Source organism: Tachypleus tridentatus, unplaced genomic scaffold, assembly GCF_004210375.1.
Source record: "Tachypleus tridentatus isolate NWPU-2018 unplaced genomic scaffold, ASM421037v1 Hic_cluster_2, whole genome shotgun sequence".
In the NCBI taxonomy this organism is placed as follows: Eukaryota; Metazoa; Arthropoda; class Merostomata; order Xiphosura; family Limulidae; genus Tachypleus; species Tachypleus tridentatus.
In genome coordinates, this window is record NW_027467782.1 from 1,087,355 (window position 1) to 1,101,989 (window position 14,635).

Sequence of the window (14,635 nt, forward strand, 5' to 3'; positions counted from 1 at the left end):
AATAATAATAATTATTATTACTTTCTTTTCTGTGTGAGTGTTTGTGTTACTACAAGTAGTAGTAGCATTCTCTCAATCGAGAAAAAGGAGAAAAAATACAAAAAAAAATATATATATATGAAAATCAAAAAAAAAAATTAAATGGGAAAAAAAAAAAACAAAAAAAAAACTCCTTGTTCGTCCATGCATGGACTGAGCCCTGAAATGGACCTGAGTATGATGTTATACTTTTACTCTGGCCCAAAGCTTTAAAAAAAAACAAACCCTAAAGACAGACGCTATAATCGTTCGGGAGGGAGGAAGAGGTCAAATGTACCTGACCCTCCTGGGTATTTAACAACATCAATACCCAAATACCCACACAGTCAAACTTGGAACAAGTAGTATTCCTGTATTCCTCAGGGGCGTCGATCCATCAATTCAACCTGAAGAAATTAGACAAACCATAGAACCCCAAATACAAGCCAAGGTATACGCAGTTCATCGAATTTATTCTAAGAACAGTAATCATCCCACACACTTCATGAAGATAGTGACAACATCGAAGTACAGTGCCGACTGTATTTTACGAGATGGCTGCTATTATCATATATTTCATTTTAGAGCCGAACGCCCACATCGACGACCACTCAAGAATGGTTCAAACCAAGCACCCAGATATCGTAAACAACCAACGGAAATCTTCCAACAGGAAAATACCAAAATACCGCCGATTCCAGACCGTATTAGAAGAAACACGAAGACGGATTCAGACAACCCGACTCAGAAGAAGACAACACCCATTGTTAGCAACACGCCAAGTTGCAGTAGTTCAAGAAAGAAAAAGGACAGTTCCTGCCAGACTTCAATCCCAGTTCCACAGAACTCAACAACCAGCCAGACTCAAACCATTACGAAGATAACCATCGACGCGACAGCACAAACGGAAAACTTGGGCAAAATTCAGTCAGCGTTTAAATTGCGCGCTGCAGGATTGAAAAGTAGCCAATAGCATTTTGGTTTGCGAATTCGATAGCTGTCGCGAGAAGCGCGGCCGTCACAGGCGACTCAATATATCTCGTTCAATCCTACAAAGTTGATAAAACTAAGTGAGTGAACAGTGTAATAGTCGGTTTCAAGGTCGCCGTCAAGCAGAGCAGACGTGCAAGTCAAGAGCTGCGAGACAAGTGCATTGAAGACTAAATTATCCTGTGAAGTGCATAAAAGTTTTACTAAAAAAGGTTACCCCTTAGTCCTTATCAGGACTAGTAAAACAGTATGAAGAGAAAGAAGATAGTGACAAGATCCAACGGAAAAGCCCTTTCCAACGACGAGATCATGGATATGCTGAATAGAGCTATTGAAGGACCAGCCTCTGAATCACTGAGTAGTTCGACTGAGAGTTCCGAAGGTGAAAACTCAGGAGGTGAAGAATCACGAAGACCAGAATCCCATGAAACAAACGAGACATCCAACAAGAGGAGGCTGAAGAAGAAGAAGAAAAAGGACATGGTAAGTATAGTTTCTGACTATGCTACTAACCCTAACCTTAACGACGCTAATAATAGTTCTAAAAATCAATGTATTAATAACATAACCCATGTTAACGAAGACAAAGCCACTTGCTCTAACAATAATTACTTGAATACAAACAACACCACCATCGCCACTAATTCTGAGAACACCATCACTGTCACACAAACAAACAATTCTCCTAACTACAGAATCCCAACTCTGTTCATCGAAGGAGTAAACAAAACAACACGCATTCCACAGATTGTCAATCAACTGAGGTCCTATTACCCGGGCATTCAGTTTAAAGACATCAAACGTCTTCCTAATGGAAGAATCATGATTAAATGTACCGAACCTCAAGAGTTTGCGCATATTTTGGCCCACTGGCCCAAGGATGCCTTCGGTGTTCAAGCCACCATTACAACACCAAAACAAACACACCAAAACTAACAGTCATAATCAGAGGTGTCGATTTCGACATTGAAGATCATGAAATCACTGAAGAATTAACAACTCAAGGCTTTGACATTGCATCATCGAACAGAATCATCTCATTCAGAACGAAACAAAAACGCCACTGATCAAGGTAACCGTCAACAAAAAGACGATCAAGAAAAATTATTAAAAAACGGTTGCTTTTATTTTTCAAAAGACACACGACCGAACCGGAAAAGACACATCAAAAACCAATAATCCAATGCTACAAATGTCAACGGTTCGGACACACAAAAACTAATTGTATGGCCAAGGATAGATGTGTCAGATGTGGCGGATCTCACGAGGTCGCTCAGTGTCCTAACGAGCGTAACCAAGTTAGATGCGCCAACTGTCAGAACCCCACGCAGCCAGTTACAAAGGCTGCCCCAAATACACCCAAATACGTACCAGATTCCTTTTCAAAACCACGAACATCAATAATCAAACCCACGGCTACCAAAACAACACCAAACAACCTTTACTACCAACTCCAACCGACTCGCAAATCAAACACGCTCAACCTCAACCAACACGTACTTACGCGGACGTAACACGCCCAAAAAACAACACAAGCATTTAACCCAACAGATTTCACCACAAACTTGCTAGCAATGCTGATAGAATTGAGTGATCTCCCCTCATTCGAATCGAGGCACGAGTCACTCAAGGCTGTTTGCAGCCTTGCAAGTCACTATTTTAACCTCCCTCACCTGAAACCACACCATCTTTCACTCAAAATTCACGCGAGGGAAATAAAACAACACAATGATACAACACATTAAAATCTTACACATCAACTGCCAAGGAAATCTTAAAGACAAAAGGTTAGAAATATACAACATAAACAAACATATAAACGCCAACATAATCATCATTTCAGAAACACTTTGCTCAGAGAAACAAAACACCACAATCCCCGGTTCATCTCACACAACATACCTCACTCAGAAAACAACAGAGGTATAATAACTTACTTTAGTACAAAAATATCGCATCTAATCTCGATAGAAGATTCATTTAAATCTGACATTAATGAGACCATTTTTTGTAATATACACTTTAACAACCGGCTAACTATTCCGATTCTAGCCATATATTGCTCACCAACCAAAAATATCGACATTAACTTCCTTCAAAAATGTGTTAATCGTAAACCCAAACCAATTATTATTGGAGACTTTAATTCACCGCACACAGAATTAAGGGGTAACAGAGACACACGCAGAGGATCCTGCATAAAAAATTTTATTTCTAACAATAAAATGCACTTAATTAATGACAATACACCTACACACTTCTCAGCCGCCAACGGCTCATATGATGTACTCGATTTCATCATCGCTCCCAAGGACATGGTTAATAGAATATCTAACTTTAAAGTGCATGATGAAATCACCAGTGACCACTTCCCGTATCATGTATGATTCACCCGCGCCACCTGGCTGTGGCGTACGTGACTCCTTCCGCATACACCTACACTGAAACAGACTGGCTCACTTTTAATGCCTCTCTGGACTCATACCTACCCCACCCAATCGAACATGTAAACAACAAAACAGAACTAGACAAATATGTTGATCAAATTACAGAAGCCATAAAGAAAGCCACAAAAAAACACAATTCCTAAATCAAAAGAAAACAATCACTTATTCAATGGACTCTAACACCAGAAATTCACGCACTAATAATCAAACGCAGACAATTACGACGAATACACTACATCACACGTGATCCACACATTAAAACAGAAATCAACAGAACAAATACAAAAATTAAACAAGAAATTAAAAAAGTCAGAGAAAACAATTGGCATAACTTCTGCAAGAACTTAGAAAAAAACCAAGAAAATCCAAAAGAATTCTGGAAAAAAATTCAAGAGTATTGCGTCAGACAAAACACACAAATCACATGTTACAACACATCACACACAACAATAAAATCGCAAGGACGGACGAAGAGAAAGCTGACTTATTAGCTGACTATTACAAATCCGCTTTTAGCGATTTAAACTCAGTAGATTTCGACACACAACACCAACACCATGTCAACAACTACATAAATGCAAACCAAGCTTCATTCTCACCAGGATTTCCCGAGAGACACTAGAAGCATACTCAAATTCAATCAATAGAAAAATAACCATAACCGAACTAAAGATTAATATCAAAACTTGAAGAACACTTCCCCCGGACATGACCAAATACCAAATATTATTCTCAAAAAAAGTTCCACTCTCCTACTACAACACCTCACAAACATCATGAACATTTCATTAGCGACAGGGTATTACCCTGACACATGGAAAAAAGCCATCATAACAACGATCCCCAAGAAACAAACTAACAGAACAAATCCAGATAATTTCCGCCCCATCAGTCTGTTAAGCTGCCTTGGCAAACTGATGGAGAGAATTATCTCCAACCGTCTCCTCCATTTTTTGCGAATCAAACAACATCCTTCCAGAATCTCAAAATGCCTCCAGAAAAAATAGACAAACAACAGATCACCTCACACGACTCACCGAATCAATATACAAAGCTTACAACAACAATCAAGTAACCATCGGGGTATTCCTAGATGTCAAAAAAGCATTCGACAGCGTTTGGCACAATGCCATCATATACAAACTAAACCACCTACAAATAAATCCTACGATAGTCAAATGGATTTCAAATTTTTTAACCAATAGAACAGCACAAGTAAAAGTCAATAAAACCATATCCAAATTGTTTAATATAACGGCAGGAGTGCCCCAAGGATCAGTCTCTCTCCACTTCTTTACATAATTTTCGTCAGTGACATACCTTTTCCAAATCTAACATACACACACAATTCACAATACGCAGATGACATCGCAATCTGGAGCACCTCCAGAAACCCAGTAATGGCCATGTCTCGCGTACAAGAATCACTAAACAACGTCTCAACATGGAGCAACAAGTGGAGGGTCTTGTTAAATCCGACAAAAACACAAGCAATCACCTTCTATAGAAAACTAAAGAAGCAAAGAAAAAATCTAGAAAAATAAATCTATCACTTGGAAACACAACCATTAACATGAGCAAAAACATCACATTCCTTGGCGTCACTTTCGACACAAAACTAACATGGAAAAACACATAAACAATATACACTCATCAATAAGAAAAGGATTTCATATCTAAAGACTATAACTGGTAAACAATCAAAATGCGCACCGAACACCATTATACAAATATACAAGGCTTACATCCGTCCACTAATAGAGTACGGATGTCAAGTAACATACAACATGTCAAACAACACACTCCAAAAAATCCAAGTGCAACAAAACAAAATATTAAAATCCGCATTCAGTTTACCATCTTTTACACCAACAAATTATCTACACCAAATTAGTAATTTACCAACTATAAGAGATAGAATAACAGAACTTTCAATGAAATATTATCGAAAAGCAGAAAACAGAAACAAACTAACGGCATCACTACACAAATTATCAAGTGCACCAACAAAATACATATCACCATACAACATATTTCAAGAATCACAATCCACTCAACAAAGAGTCTAAATACATAAAAACTATGTTATTAACATGAATTCCTTTTTTTTCAGGTACAGGGCACACGACAGGCAAAACTTTCGGCGCCTGTCGTGTGAAAGTGGGTTTTCTCAGGGGTACTCCTGTTTCCCCACATCAAAATCTTCAGGCATTGGATTTCTAGATCCCAGCCCAGGCAACCTTTTGCCAGACCCAGAATCGGGCTGTTTGATTTGATCTGAACTTGAATGAATTACATTCATGTTCACATCTACCCAACTTTTCTTTTCGAGACAGGTCCCGACCTTTCCTTCTTTCCACTGCTACCTTTGCCTCCACCCAAAAAAGACCATTTAGTGAGACATTCCCCACCCAAAAGTCAAGAATAATAACGATAATTAATTTATTAAAATAATAATAATAAAAAAAAAACACACCACTTAATCCTAAAACAATCCACGAAAGGGGACGAAGAGGAACTACAAAGTTCCTGAACACCCCAGTTGGAGAGAGAACTCTTCAGTTTCTCTCTCTCTAAACTGAACCCTGCCACGTTAGTTTAGTTTAGTTTAGTGTAATAGTCACAATACGTATTCATTCCACATAGTGAGTACCGTGTTTTACTGTCTATTTTTCGTTCTTAGTTTCAGAGAAAACTAAGGGAAAATGTCTGGGCGAGGCAAAGGTGGCAAAGTGAAGGCCAAGGCTAAATCCCGTTCAAGCAGAGCTGGACTCCAGTTTCCAGTCGGGCGTATACATCGTCTCCTTCGAAAAGGAAACTATGCCGAGCGAGTAGGAGCTGGAGCACCCGTCTACCTCGCTGCTGTCTTGGAGTACCTGGCTGCTGAAGTTTTGAGTTAGCAGGTAACGCTGCACGTGATAACAAGAAGACTAGGATCATTCCTCGTCACTTGCAACTTGCCATTCGTAATGACGAAGAACTCAACAAGTTGCTACAGGGTGTTACTATCGCCCAGGGAGGCGTTCTGCCAAACATTCAGGCTGTCTTATTGCCCAAGAAGACCGAAAAGAAGTAAGTCGGTAAATATTAACAATATATCAAACGGCCCTTTTCAGGGCCACCACCTCCTGATGGAGAGATAGTACAGTTCCTTCGCCATACATCTCGTGTTAATAATTTTCACAGAACACGCAACAAAAGGCGTGTCTCTTGTGTACGACAAACCTTATTATCCCATCTTCCATAATACATAAATAAATAAATAATCATAAAACAAAAACGTTTTACTACGATTCATTATAGTACTTGCTATATAAGTAGATCGTCACAGTTAGGTTTTCTCTTATACCAGCATAACGATACGTTGTTGACAGTGTTCACTGTCGTAACCAGACTATGTTCGTCTTTCTAAGTAAGCTGAGTAGTATGTGTAGTTCGTAAGCTATTGCCATTTCTTTTCAATATTCTTAACCTGAAAGGAATGTACCTACCTTCATAGATGTCGTTACACGGAAAGAGAAAAATGAAAACAAACCAATACGTCATTTTCTGCAGCACAATAATATATTTCGAAGGAGAACAAGAAAACACACCAACTTCGTAATATGAAATTTTATACTTCTCTCCAGGCACATAACTAGATTAAATATCGAACATGCAGGAATTTTTGAAAACTGTTTCATGCACGTCGAGTAAGTGTAATAATTTAAAGGTTCCTTGATAAAGTAAAACGAAAGAAGACTTAACTCACAAACTTTCGTAAGAGAAAAGACGGCTGCTGCTAAACTACAACTCCTTGCATTTCTTACGTGCAAATTCAACTTGAAAAGATGTATGTTACTAACATAGTACAAGTAGTCGTGATGTGTGCGAATGGCATACTCTTTGTTCAGGATGTGGTGGCCCTGAAAGGGCCGTTTGTTTATTGGCGAGGGTAAGTTACAATACCTCTCTCTCTATTTAGGCTCGTTCCCCTCGAATTCTACGTGCGAGTTGGATGTCTTTCGGCATGATGGTCACTCTCTTTGCGTGAATGGCACACAGGTTAGTGTCTTCGAAGAGACCCACCAAGTACGCCTCACTGGCCTCCTGAAGAGCCATGACAGCAGAGCTCTGGAATCTAAGGTCAGTCTTGAAGTCCTGGGCAATTTCTCTCACCAGTCTCTGGAAGGTAATTTTCGAATGAGCAGCTCAGTTGACTTCTGGTATCGACGGATTTCACGGAGGGCTACTGTTCCTGGCCTGTAACGATGAGGTTTCTTTACACCTCCTGTTGCTGGAGCGCTCTTTCGGGCAGCTTTAGTGGCCAGTTGTTTTCTTGGTGCTTTTCCGCCCGTGGATTTTCTTGCAGTTTGTTTCGTGCGAGCCATAATTTCGTTTTGTCCGTGCTATATTACAAACGTACGTAGAACTACAATCCTACTACACTCTTCGACTTCCGTGCTAAGAATGATCATCGTTCCAAGGCGCTTTTTGTTTATCTTTTCAAACTTTGCGCTTTCCGTTCGAGAGAGCTTCTCATTGGTCGTGCTCCACCAATCATTGTACAGGACGCAGAGTCGAGACGCCATTGGACAAAGAGTTGTGATTCTCAATCCTAGTTTGCACCACTTTTTTGGTTTCTGAAGCAACTTTGGATTGTAATACTCAAACAAAACGGTATAGCAATACGTTACCAATATTCGAATGAAATATAATTCTTACTGATGGTACTTTCTTATCGTCTGAAAGATATGTGTAAGAATCTTTATTTTATTTTTATTTATATTTTTAATTTTATTTTACATAGTTATTCTGCTGGGACATATTTCCTTTCGAGAAGTACATGTACATTTTGTCCAGTCCACCAAGTAACCTCGTGAATATCTAGATGGAAGTTGTTTTCGGTAAAAATAAATAATAATATGATCCAACACATTTCTTTGATGGTTCTTAGTTAGTTCTCAATAAATGTTTTCAGTTTCTATGATCACAGTTTTGCTGTTCAACGTTAAGCGACGAGGAGCTTTCCGAGAGGCCGCGCTAAGATTATATAGTGTTACCGATAGTGGTTGTTTTCGTTTTTTTGAGCTGTTCGAGCAGAGATTATTCTTTAATATTTCTACATTTACGCCATGTCTGGAAGAGGAAAAGGTGGCAAGGGTCTCGGTAAAGGTGGAGCAAAACGTCATCGTAAGGTTCTCAGAGACAATATCAGGGTATCACGAAGCCAGCCATCAGACGTCTAGCTCGCAGAGGCGGTGTAAAGCGCATCTCTGGTCTCATCTACGAAGAAACCCGAGGTGTTTTGAAAGTTTTCTTGGAAAACGTAATCCGTGATGCTGTTACCTACACGGAGCACGCCAAAAGAAAGACTGTGACCGCCATGGATGTAGTGTATGCTCTGAAACGACAGGGTCGCACTCTGTACGGATTCGGAGGTTAAATATTCACTTTATAACAAAAAAACGGCCCTTTTCAGGGCCACCACCTCCTAATGAAGAGATACCACATTTTCGTACTTCTTATAATTCTCTCAAGTACTCGTACAAGTACACAAATTGCTTACTAGCTAACTCCTTTTCACACAATACGATTTCTACCTCCCTCACTCGGAAACGTTTATATATATATCTGTTAAGTTAAGGATAAACATTATGCTTTGCAAGTTAACTTTAGTGAAATAACTTATGTTATAAGAACTGGTAGTGCGTAATTAGGAATTGTTTGGTTAGTGTTCATTTCAAGTTTACTCTGTGTGCATGTTACTTTATACATCATTTAGAGAAACAGGTAGATAAAATATGTTAGGGTAAATCCCGTTATCTTATTAATAGAAATAACACTCGCCAATGAAGAAGCGTTACGCTTATTGAGTACACATACACTTAGAGAGACGAATGAATGTCTTGCTCAATTGTTAATTTCTATTCAAAAGATGAAACTTGCAAGCTTATTAGATACCACTCTAAAGTTTTCTATCTCCGAAAAATGTGTGTAAACATAGACTCTACAATAAAATATTCCTTAATTAATGATGTCAGAAAGGTCGACGAAGCCAAGAACACTGCGTTTCAAAACTGCATCGTTATTTCTATATATATAAATATTATATATATTAATCAACCTTCAGAGGAAGTATAAAAGAAATAAATTAACGATTCAAGGCATCTTATTGAAATCGAATATGTGTTATATGATTGTATCGACGAACACTAGTTTCGTTTCTCATTTGTCACGAACTCTCACCAGTTTGCTTTCAAACTGGCTTAGAATGGCCTGTAATCGTTTTGCTGTTTGAATATTCTTTGTAATGCACTGTTTACGATAATAAGGATCGAAAACAATTTCTGAATAAGGAATAGAAACTACTTTTCTGTGTTGTTCGGGAGAATTTCTTTGTAGCGTGGAACAAGCTTCTGCACTTAGCACTACCCAACATGAAATGAAATGACGACGTGTTAGAGACTGCCTCGTTTCTAACGTGATATTCCGATGATATAATGCTCTCTTACAAATACTCTACTTTCATTTGAGGGTGTGTGATATAGATATTCGATGTGAAATGTTTTGTTTACTTGAAACACTCTATGATGTGACTTGAGAAACGATTAGAAAAACTTCTGTATCCTAAAGAAGCTTCTCATTCGCACTGGTGCACGATTTTATGGTAAAAAATGCCACCATTGACGAATCGTGGATAGACCTATCTATAGAAGAAAGATCGAACTTTCGTTTAGTAGACCTTAGGAAAAATTTTGGAAATTCGAAACTTCTCAAAAGGAACCCAGAATTGTGTGAACAAACACAGCCGGATGATACGTTCAGACGCGAGAAATGGCGACCCCAGCTGACTTCTCTCAGTTAGATGAAGCTCTCAATTACGGCCGCTCTCTCTTTACTTAAGGTCTTCACGTGCTTGTGCTCGTATTTTCAACCAGTAGAAAGATTAATAAATAAAAAAGCTTTAAAAAATGGCTGATGCGACGGCGCCTACCACGGCTCCTTCTCCTAAGAAGGTGAGCAAACAAAAAGCGAAAAAACCGAGAACGGCACCCGTACATCCTAAGGTATCCGAAATGGTAATCACTGCCATTACTTCTCTCAAAGAACGCGGAGGTTCTTCTCTCCAGGCTATCAAAAAGTACATTGCTGCCAACTATAAACTCGACGTGGAGCGGATGAACCCTTTATCAAGAAGTATCTTCGATCAGCAGTGAATAGTGGCATTCTCACACAGACTAAAGGAAAAGGAGCTACGGGTTCCTTCAAGCTGAGTGCTCAAAAGAGCAAGAGAAGGTGGTGAAAAACCAAAGAAGAAAGAAGGAACGACTGCAAAGAAAAGTAAAGCCCAGAGTAAGCCCAAGAAAGTAGCTGAGAAGAAAGCAAAGACAGCTGCTAAAAAACCCAAGGCAAAGGCAAAACCAAAGAAAGTGGCGAAGCCAGCAAAGAAACCTGCAGCCAGTAAACCGAAAGCCCCCAAGAAGGCCAAAGCCGCCCCTAAAAAGGCTGCTTCCAAGAAGGTGGCAGGAAAGAAATAAGTAAGCTGCTTCTTTTCCAATTTTGTGTGATATCACAAAATCAACGGCCCTTTTCAGGGCCACCATCTCCTGATAAAGAGTTTGCCATATAAGTCGTTACAGAAAAACAAACAAAACACTCATTCCGCTCGTAACAACACTTGTTATATCGAGCGAGTGAAATGGTAAAAAATTTCTTAAAACGTTTCATGCTCAGATTTGTAGTCTAACGAACGTTCGAGAAAGAAAGTAATGTAGTGCGACTTTATTTATTTCTTCCCCTGTGCTGTTATAGATATGCTCGTTTTCAAATTATACTTAATGATTCGTAACTTTAGTTTAATTTCAATTAGTACTGCATTTAATTACATTTTAGTTTTAATCACAATTGGTCGAAGGAAAATAACTCAGGGGCTCCTTCATTAATTAACTCTTTCGCAACAGTATTATACTACTAGCCACCCATATAAATTGTATGCCTCCTTACTAGTTAGTGAAGTGTACTGAGCCTTTCACAAATGTAATGGAGAAATCTATTCCGTATGCACATGCATATACGGCTGAATAGTGTGCCTTACTATTAGATTTACTAGTTATTAATAACTAATATGATTTATGCTCCTTAATAGAGGCCCCCAGTGGCACAGTGGTATGTCTGCGGACTTACACACTAAAACCGGGTTTCGATACCCGTGGTGGGCAGAGCACAGATAGCCCATTGAGTAGCTTTGTGCTTAATTCTAAACAAACCTTCTGAGAGACAATTTCTCTGTTGCTCTGTCCCTCAGACACTATTTCGTTTTCTCCCAAGCGCATGGATATTAAACATGTAATGGATGTCACTCTAAATGAAATAACTATTTCCGTGTATCGATTAACCCTCTGTCATTCTATCTTTTTTGCTTTCTTAAATAATGAGTAGCTGTCGTTTTCTTGTTATTATCATAATTATCTTGTACCATTCGGTGACGACATGTATTGGCTGGGTGTGTATACGTTCGTTCGTCTGTCTTCATTCACTTAACTACAAACGAAAATACTCACTGAGAGCATAGAGGTGGGAATGGAACAAAACTCTCTAATAATGTGTGTATTTCTACTCGCACGTTATAAGCATGGTTATAGAGAAAGCATGCTTGAACTGTTAATAGTGAAATAGATTCGATGTGACTTTCTCCTTTTCAAGATGTGGTGGCCCTGAAAGGGCCGTTTGAATTGAAAAGAGAAGAAGAACACATTACTTTGAACTGGTGTACTTAGTCACAGCCTTGGTCCCTTCGGAGACGGCGTGTTTGGCCAATTCTCCAGGTAAAAGCAGACGCACTGCAGTTTGGATCTCCCGGCTCGTGATAGTTGATCGCTTGTTGTAGTGAGCCAGACGAGAAGCTTCGGCAGCAATTCTCTCGAAAATGTCGTTCACGAAGCTATTCATGATAGACATAGCTTTGCTGGAGATTCCAGTATCGGGATGGACCTGCTTGAGAACCTTGTAAATGTAAATACTGAAGCTCTCCTTCCTCCTCTTCTTTCGCTTTTCTTGTCTCCAGCTCGTACGGCTTTCTGGGCCTTTCCGGCCTTCTTCACAGCTTTCCAGACGCTTGTTGTGGAGGCATGTTGAAAAAAAATAAACTTGGGCAAAATTCAGTCAGCGTTTAAATTGCGCGCTGCAGGATTGAAAAGTAGCCAATAGCATTTTGGTTTGCGAATTCGATAGCTGTCGCGAGAAGCGCGGCCGTCACAGGCGACTCAATATATCTCGTTCAATCCTACAAAGTTGATAAAACTAAGTGAGTGAACAGTGTAATAGTCACAATACGTATTCATTCCACATAGTGAGTACCGTGTTTTACTGTCTATTTTCGTTCTTAGTTTCAGAGAAAACTAAGGGGAAAATGTCTGGGCAGAGGCAAGGTGGCAAAGTGAAGGCCAAGGCTAAATCCCGTTCAAGCAGAGCTGGACTCCAGTTTCCAGTCGGGCGTATACATCGTCTCCTTCGAAAGGAAACTATGCCGAGCGAGTAGGAGCTGGAGCACCCGTCTACCTCGCTGCTGTCTTGGAGTACCTGGCTGCTGAAGTTTTGGGTTAGCAGGTAACGCTGCACGTGATAACAAGAAGACTAGGATCATTCCTCGTCACTTGCAACTTGCCATTCGTAATGACGAAGAACTCAACAAGTTGCTACAGGGTGTTACTATCGCCCAGGGAGGCGTTCTGCCAAACATTCAGGCTGTCTTATTGCCCAAGAAGACCGAAAGAAGTAAGTCGGTAAATATTAACAATATATCAAACGGCCCTTTCAGGGCCACCACCTCCTGATGGAGAGATAGTACAGTTCCTTCGCCATACATCTCGTGTTAATAATTTTCACAGAACACGCAACAAAAGGCGTGTCTCTTGTGTACGACAAACCTTATTATCCCATCTTCCATAATACATAAATAAATAAATAATCATAAAACAAAACGTTTTACTACGATTCATTATAGTACTTGCTATATAAGTAGATCGTCACAGTTAGGTTTTCTCTTATACCAGCATAACGATACGTTGTTGACAGTGTTCACTGTCGTAACCAGACTATGTTCGTCTTTCTAAGTAAGCTGAGTAGTATGTGTAGTTCGTAAGCTATTGCCATTTCTTTTCAATATTCTTAACCTGAAAGGAATGTACCTACCTTCATAGATGTCGTTACACGGAAGAGAAAAATGAAAACAAACCAATACGTCATTTTCTGCAGCACAATAATATATTTCGAAGGAGAACAAGAAAACACACCAACTTCGTAATATGAAATTTTATACTTCTCTCCAGGCACATAACTAGATTAAATATCGAACATGCAGGAATTTTTTGAAAACTGTTTCATGCACGTCGAGTAAGTGTAATAATTTAAAGGTTCCTTGATAAAGTAAAACGAAAGAAGACTTAACTCACAAACTTTCGTAAGAGAAAAGATGGCTGCTGCTAAACTACAACTCCTTGCATTTCTTACGTGCAAATTCAACTTCAAAAGATGTATGTTACTAACATAGTACAAGTAGTCGTGATGTGTGCGAATGGCATACTCTTTGTTCAGGATGTGGTGGCCCTGAAAGGGCCGTTTGTTTATTGGCGAGGTAAGTTACAATACCTCTCTCTCTATTTAGGCTCGTTCCCCTCGAATTCTACGTGCAGGTTGGATGTCTTTCGGCATGATGGTCACTCTCTTTGCGTGAATGGCACACAGGTTAGTGTCTTCGAAGAGACCCACCAAGTACGCCTCACTGGCCTCCTGAAGAGCCATGACAGCAGAGCTCTGGAATCTAAGGTCAGTCTTGAAGTCCTGGGCAATTTCTCTCACCAGTCTCTGGAAAGGTAATTTTCGAATGAGCAGCTCAGTTGACTTCTGGTATCGACGGATTTCACGGAGGGCTACTGTTCCTGGCCTGTAACGATGAGGTTTCTTTACACCTCCTGTTGCTGGAGCGCTCTTTCGGGCAGCTTTAGTGGCCAGTTGTTTTCTTGGTGCTTTTCCGCCCGTGGATTTTCTTGCAGTTTGTTTCGTGCGAGCCATAATTTCGTTTTGTCCGTGCTATATTACAAACGTACGTAGAACTACAATCCTACTACACTCTTCGACTTCCGTGCTAAGAATGATCATCGTTCCAAGGCGCTTTTGTTTATCTTTTCAAACTTTTGCGC

General features: G+C 39.7%; 1 long non-coding RNA gene across 1 annotated transcript in view; it reads left to right on the plus strand.

Annotated features, from left to right (window-relative positions):
* The first annotated feature begins 1,119 nt into the window (after positions 1-1,119).
* The window catches only part of LOC143243079 (uncharacterized), a 21,262-nt gene continuing 7,746 nt past the window's right edge, over positions 1,120-14,635 (plus strand). The window contains exon 1 of the long non-coding RNA XR_013023859.1: positions 1,120-1,491. This is a non-coding gene — a long non-coding RNA (uncharacterized LOC143243079). The remainder of the gene's footprint in view (positions 1,492-14,635) is intronic.